The 6821-nt window shown below is 41.7% G+C and overlaps 1 non-coding gene across 1 annotated transcript; it reads right to left on the bottom strand.

Annotated features, from left to right (window-relative positions):
• Window positions 1-1513: 1513 nt before the first annotated feature.
• LOC112731441 (small nucleolar RNA R71) lies at window positions 1514-1620 on the bottom strand. The gene has a single exon (XR_003167218.1). It is a non-coding gene; the product is annotated as a small nucleolar RNA R71 (small nucleolar RNA).
• Window positions 1621-6821: the final 5201 nt, after the last annotated feature.

The following is a 6821-nucleotide window of genomic DNA, read 5'->3' on the forward strand; positions in this document are numbered from 1 at the left end:
ATACTTGGATCTCTTCTGAACCTTGAAAGAGGAATTAAGAGATCAAGCTAGAAATACTTTTTCATGCTGGACCAAATTGGGTTTGGATGGATATGTGACTATAATCCTCTCAACACTTGATTTGGGAAATGCATGTGGTATAATCAGTGACCATACTTCATCTCTTCTCATGAGCAATTGACCAAGGAATTGGCTATTGATGAAGATTTGAGAGATTGAATTACAAGAAATTGTGATTCAATCACTTAAGATTGCTAAGGAGATCAATGAGTGCATTGATTGAGGAAGAGATGAAAATGAGATTGATCCGGAGAATGCAACATCTCCTAAGCCCAATGAACTCCCCATTTCTGATCTTACCCATTCTCTTTAATTTCTGTCATTTACATTTATGAGCAATTCTCCCATTCCCATTTAAAGATTATGCAATTTACTTTCTGCCATTTACTTTCCCGCCATTTAATTTTCTGCAATTCTCAACTCAATTTCTGATTCGCTCAACTAGAACATTCCTCTAATTAAAGTTGCTTGATCAGTCAATCCTTGTGGGATTCGACCTCACTCTATTATGAGTTTTTACTTGACGACAAATTCGGTACACTTGCCGAAGGAAATTTGTTATGAGACAAGTTTTCCGTGCATCAAGTTTATGGCGCCGTTGCCGGGGATTGATTGTGCATCAACAATGATTAGATTGGAGGATAACTAGATTGAGCATTTTATTTTTGTTTGATTTAAATTTCTTTTTGAGTTATTTATTTCCTGTTTTAGTTAATTTCTTCCCTTCCCCCTACTTTTTCTTTGTTATTTACCATTTATCGCACTAACCCACTAACTGTTTGGTATATTGCATCACTCACACTAACAGTAATTCTGACAGATATTCTTTCTGCACCTATTCTCTTTGCTTGTACTTGTTGGTTGTATGACAGGGAGAAGAAGCGGGGCTTCAACTTCCTTTGATTCTGAACCTGAGAGAATCTTCCTTAGACTAAGGAGGGAGGCAAGAGAAAAATGTGTAGTTGGTGCTGAATAAGAGGAGGAACACTTTGAGGAATACTTTGAACCAAACATGGAAAGCCATCATGAAGAAGAGGTTCACAACCATGGCAGAGGAGGTCGAGCAAATCATGCTGGGGAGGATAGAAGAGTTTTAGGCTCTTACATCAATCCAAACCCAGGAAAATGTGGAAGTAGCATTCAAAAGCCAACCATCCATGCCAACAATTTTGAACTGAAGCCATAGCTCATCACCCTTGTTCAGAACAACTGTTCGTTCGGTGGGAGTGTCCAAGAGGACCCCAATCAACATCTAACCACCTTCCTGAGAATATGTGACACAGTGAAGTCTAATGGTGTTCATCCTGACGCCTATAGATTGCTCTTATTTCCATTCTCACTCAGGGATAAGGCAGCTAAGTGGCTGGAGTCTTTCCCAAGGGAGAGCTTGACAACTTGGGAAGACGTGGTGAACAAATTCTTAGCAAGATTTTACCCTCCTCAATAAATCAATAGGCTGAGAGCTGAGTTCCAAACTTTCAGGCAACAAGATGGTGAGACTCTATATGAAGCATGGGAGAGGTTTAAAGACCTAACAAGGAGGTGCCCACCAGATATGTTCAATGAATGGGTGCAGCTGCACATTTTCTATGAAGGGCTCTCTTATGAGTCAAAGAAGGCCGTAGACCATTCATCCGGAGGATCTTTGAACAAGAAGAAGACTATTGAGGAAGCCATCGATGTCATTGAAACAGTAGCAGAGAACGACTACTTCTATGCTTCCGAAAGAGGGAACACAAGAGGAGTAATGGAGCTAGACAATGTAGATGCTCTGTTGGCCCAAAACAAGCTCATTACCCAGCAGCTGGCTGACCTCACCAAGAAGATGGAGAGGAACCAAGTAGCAGCAATCTCCACCTCATCAACAACCCAAGAAGGAGTGAATGAAGAAGTAGAGGGTAGTCAGGAGCAAGCCAACTACATTGGGAATTCACCTAGGCAAAACCATGATCCATACTCTAAGACCTACAACCCTGGATGGAGGAATCACCCAAACTTTGGGTGGGGAAATCAACAAGACCAAAGCCTTGATCAAAGACGCCCAAATCCAAACAATGCAGCCACCCAACACTTCACATCTAGACCATATCAACACCCCCATAACAACAACTCCCCACATTTATATCAAAGCTAGAATAACCCTACTCAGCCTGACCTGTCATCATTTGATGAAAGAATCTCAAGGATTGAGAATCTACTTGAAGGCCTAAGTAAGGAGATTCAAGACAACAAGGTCTTCAAGGAGGAAGTGCGAGCCAGTTTCAAGAACTAGGGAGACACAATCAAGAGGTTGGAATCTCAAGTAGGATATCTCTCTGAGCGAATTCCCAAACCCACAGATGGATTCCCAAGTGACACAGAGAAGAATCCGAGAGGTGAAACAAAGAAGGTAAGATGGGAAGATTGCAAGATGGTCACTATAAGTGATAAGGAGACTGAGGATAAGCCAAGTAAGCTGTCAGAACAACTTGAAGATACCTCAGTAGAGGAGGTGGAAAAAGATTACCAAGAACCAAAAATCTCAAAACAGGAGTTGCTAAGACTCTATGCACCTTTTCCCCAACTGCTCAAGGGAGCTGTGGAGAGGAGAATATACTCAAGATTTCTTGACTTATTTGCATCTCTGCATGTGAACATACCATTCATCAAGACTATCCAACAAATGCCTGCATTCATCAAGTACATGAAGGAGTTGCTTCCCAGGAAAAGCTCACTCAAGGGAGGCCAAACTATAGTGATGAACAAGGAATGCAGTGCCCTCATTCAAACGCAGTTGCCTACAAAAAGAAAAGATCCAGGAAGCTTTCATGTCCCCTGTGCCATAGGAGAAACAATGTTTGATAGAGCACTCTGCGATTTAGGAGCAAGCATCAACTTAATGCCTCTATCCCTGGTGAAGAGGCTGCAGATCAATGAGATATTACCCACAGATGTAGTCATCAGGCTGGCTGACAAAACTCAAAAACAAGCAAGAGGGGTGGTGGAAAATGTGTTGTTAAAGGTGGGGAAATACTTTCTTCCCACAGACTTTGTCATCTTGGACATGGAAGAGAGTCACACTCACCCAATCATATTAGGAAGACCATTCCTAGCTACAGCCAGAGCACTCATAGACGTGGAGCGAGGGGAGCTAATATTGAGGATCCATGATGAACAACTCAGCTTCAATGTCTTCAAACTCTCCCAAGAAGCTGACCAAGAAAACAAAGAACCAAGCAATGATCATAACGGGATACTGACAGAAGAAACAAGCACTGAGGCACCACCAACACATCTGAGAACCCCACTGAATGATGAACAAGGCAAACAGCAATCGTCACAGCTCAAGGAGAAGCTGGAGGAACCTAAACCACCAGAGGCATGTGAAGACAACAACAAAATTCACTTAAAAGAAGAAGTCGCCAAGAGCAGGGAAGTATCAAAGGGGACAAAGAAGAAGGTACCAAGGGGGTGGAGGAACAAGAAGATCCCTACGAAAGGCCTCTCTCCAGGAGATAAAGTGATTTCAGCTTACTTCCCAGATATCCCCCCTAATCTCCCAACTGTACCATCTCAGTTACCTAAGGTCTTCACTATCAACAGAGTTCTTTCCTTGGAACATGTAGAGATCATTGATACAACCAATGTATATAAGTCCAAGGCAAGAGGGGAGGACTTGAAGCATTATCAACCACCCTGATGAAGGAGAAACGTCAAGCTAGTGACGCTAAAGAAGCGCTTCATGGGAGGCAACCCATGTTTTATTAGCTTTTACTAGTGAATAAGTCAATATTCATAAATTCCAACCCAAACTTGGTGAAGTCCTTATATTGCAGTATATAGTGAAGAACAAGTTTGGTGTTCAAAGCGTACCAAGAAAGCATGAATGCAACAGAGAGCATTCTAGTCTTGGAGCTTTGAACAGAACTTTTCATCACAATGCTTCAAACTAAGTTTGGTGTCACCCCATGGTGCCACCAAAATGCATAAAGGTATACACAGTTAGTTAGTTAGTTGGAGTTCATGAATAAACAATCTAATCTTTTCTTCTCTTTATTATTTTAGCCGTAAAAATCTAAATCGATTTTTTTTATGATATTTCTTACTTTTCTTATTTGATCTTTATAGGGAACGGAAAGGAGCATTGAAAGAGATAGATTGGACAATTAAAGGAAGGTTCGGACACCACAAAAGGAAGGACTATACACTTGTTCTAAAGAGGGAAGTCATTGGAAAATGTTGCCATGCAACATTGAAAAAAAATGGGACCCTTGAAGACCGAGCAATCTCCATCATAAAGTGATGATCCTTGTCCTTTCTACATGCACGACCCCAACCGTCCATCAAACAACCACTCCATCAATCCACACCCTCCATTCACTCACAACCTTTCTATAAAAGTGATCCTTGATCCGTACCCTAGCTCCACACTCCACATCCACTCTTCACACTTATCCATTTCGGAGCAAAGCATTTCCTAACCATTTAAATATATTCTCCCTCACCACCTTCATTGCACTCAACCCTAAACAACCAAAAGTCTCCACACCCTTGCCAACTCCATACATTAACCCTCAATCATGGCATCTTCAAGCTCTAAAAGAAGGAAGGGGAAGGAACCTATGGAGCAACACCCGTATGATGAAAAGAGATTCAGAAGCTTGCATCATGCATTGCAATACGGGTGGATGGTTGATAAAGAAATCATTTATGAGCTAGGATTTCAAGTTAGGAAAACTGAGTGTCCCGAAATTACAATGAAGGTAGAAAAGAGAAGATGAGAGCTCCTCACTGATCCGGTCATTAAGGTGAATGCAAATCTTATAAGAGAGTTTTATGCAAATGCGGTCCGTTATGATAAGGCAGATGAGTCATATACAAGCTTTGTGAGAGGAAAGACTGTGGATTTTGGCCCCATTAGTGTCATGAAGGCATTAAAACTGCGGTCCATACCGTTTGAAGAAGAGAGTTATCATTCAAGGATGGACAACAACCCTAATCATGATTAGATTGTGCAAGACATTTGTGTACCAGGAGCTGACTGGGAAAGATATGCAGATAGGAGACCAAGGTTCATCAAAAGAGCAGATCTTACTCCGGAAGCAAAGGGATGGTTCGAGATTGTAAGAAGGTCCATCCTCCCAGCAGCGAACAACTCGGAGGTGAATCTCAAGAGAGCCACACTGGTACACTGTATACTCAAAGGAGGAGAAATCAAGGTTCATGAACTCATAGCAGAAGGCATTAGAAAAATGGCAGAGAAAAGCGACTCAAGAGGAACGTTAGGTTACCCCAGCACTATTTACCGACTGTGCAAGAAAGCTGGGGTGGTGTTTGAAGATGAGGACCCCGTGTGGATAAAAGAGGGCATTCCAATAACCGTTCAATGAATGCATACCACTGTATCCCCCCTACCTCAATGGAAGCAAAGGAAGAGGACAGCCCCTCAAGTAGTAGAAGGACAAGCCGTAGAAGGGCAAGCACCAACCACTTTGGATATGCATCAATTGCAGGAGGCCATTAGTGGACTATCTCAACAATATTTGGAGAGCCAAGGAGCACAGAGAGAACTTCAACTACAGATGATGGGGCAGCAAGAGGAGTCACTCTCAAGATGGATGACTCAACAAGGGGATTAGCAAAAGCAAATGATGGATCAGCAACTGAGTCAAGGACAACAATGGAATGAAACATTTCACATGATGGAACAAAGGCAAAATGAGCAACAAGAATTCATCTAGAGGCTAATCAACATCCAAGCACATCAAGGTTCACATATACATGAGATGCATCGAAGACAAATAGAACAGGCAGAACTATTGGACGAGCAAAGGGCATTCGCAGAAGGAGTTTACATGAGCGAGACTGGGCATCATATAAATACTCAAGCCAGGCTCGGTTACTTGGTAGGACAACTACCTATATTGCATCCAGGAATCACAAGGTATGAAGAAATGAGGGATGAATTAGCACGAGAAGAAAGACAAAGGGTGGAAGAGAGTCATGAATCAGTAAGAAAGGCACTTGAAGATTGGAAGCAAGCAAGATTGGCACGGAAGAGAGGGAATGCAAGAGGACACAAAGAAGACAAACAAGGAGGAAAGCATGGACATCCACAAGAGTAAAAGGTGGTGGAGTTCTTTCTTTGGTCCATCTTGTTCTAAGTTTTAAATAAGGAAGATCTTGTATGAAATAGAACTTGCTTCCATGATTAGTTTAAACCTTTTTAAATTCTGTTTTTTTTAGTTTGTGTGTTGAAGAGGTCTCTGTGTGCTAGTCTCTATGTCACTGCATCATTTCTTTACTTACTTGTATGCTTGTCCCTTTTGAATCAAATGAAAAGAGAATGATTGTTTTCAAAAGACCAGAGTGGAGTTCATACTAGGGAGTAAGTCCATGAGTTTGTGGTGTGGTCATAAGTTAGCTAAGTTGGTTCAACCATAAGTTGGGAAGACAACTATCTGTCATGAATACTATGCTTGAGACAAACCCCATGAGACTAGATAAATAAGAAGATCCTAATAAGAAAAAGGGAAAGAACAATAAAAGTTGAGGAATAAAAGAAAAATGGTAAGCAATAAGGCTAGGCACCAATGGTTTTAATCTTGAGACATGTGTCTGTGGTGCTCTTGTGTGAGGGATCTACTTGGATGAATAAGCTCTTAGGGGTGCCTTATCACTTGGTAACTTGGGTTAACTAACCCGGGATTACCAGCTGAAAGTCCACTATCAAGAGTAACCCTCACTATAGAGCATTTAGTAACCCAAAGAGGTGCTGGACA

The sequence above is a fragment of the Arachis hypogaea genome, chromosome 12, assembly GCF_003086295.3.
Source record: "Arachis hypogaea cultivar Tifrunner chromosome 12, arahy.Tifrunner.gnm2.J5K5, whole genome shotgun sequence".
NCBI classification, from domain to species: Eukaryota; Viridiplantae; Streptophyta; class Magnoliopsida; order Fabales; family Fabaceae; genus Arachis; species Arachis hypogaea.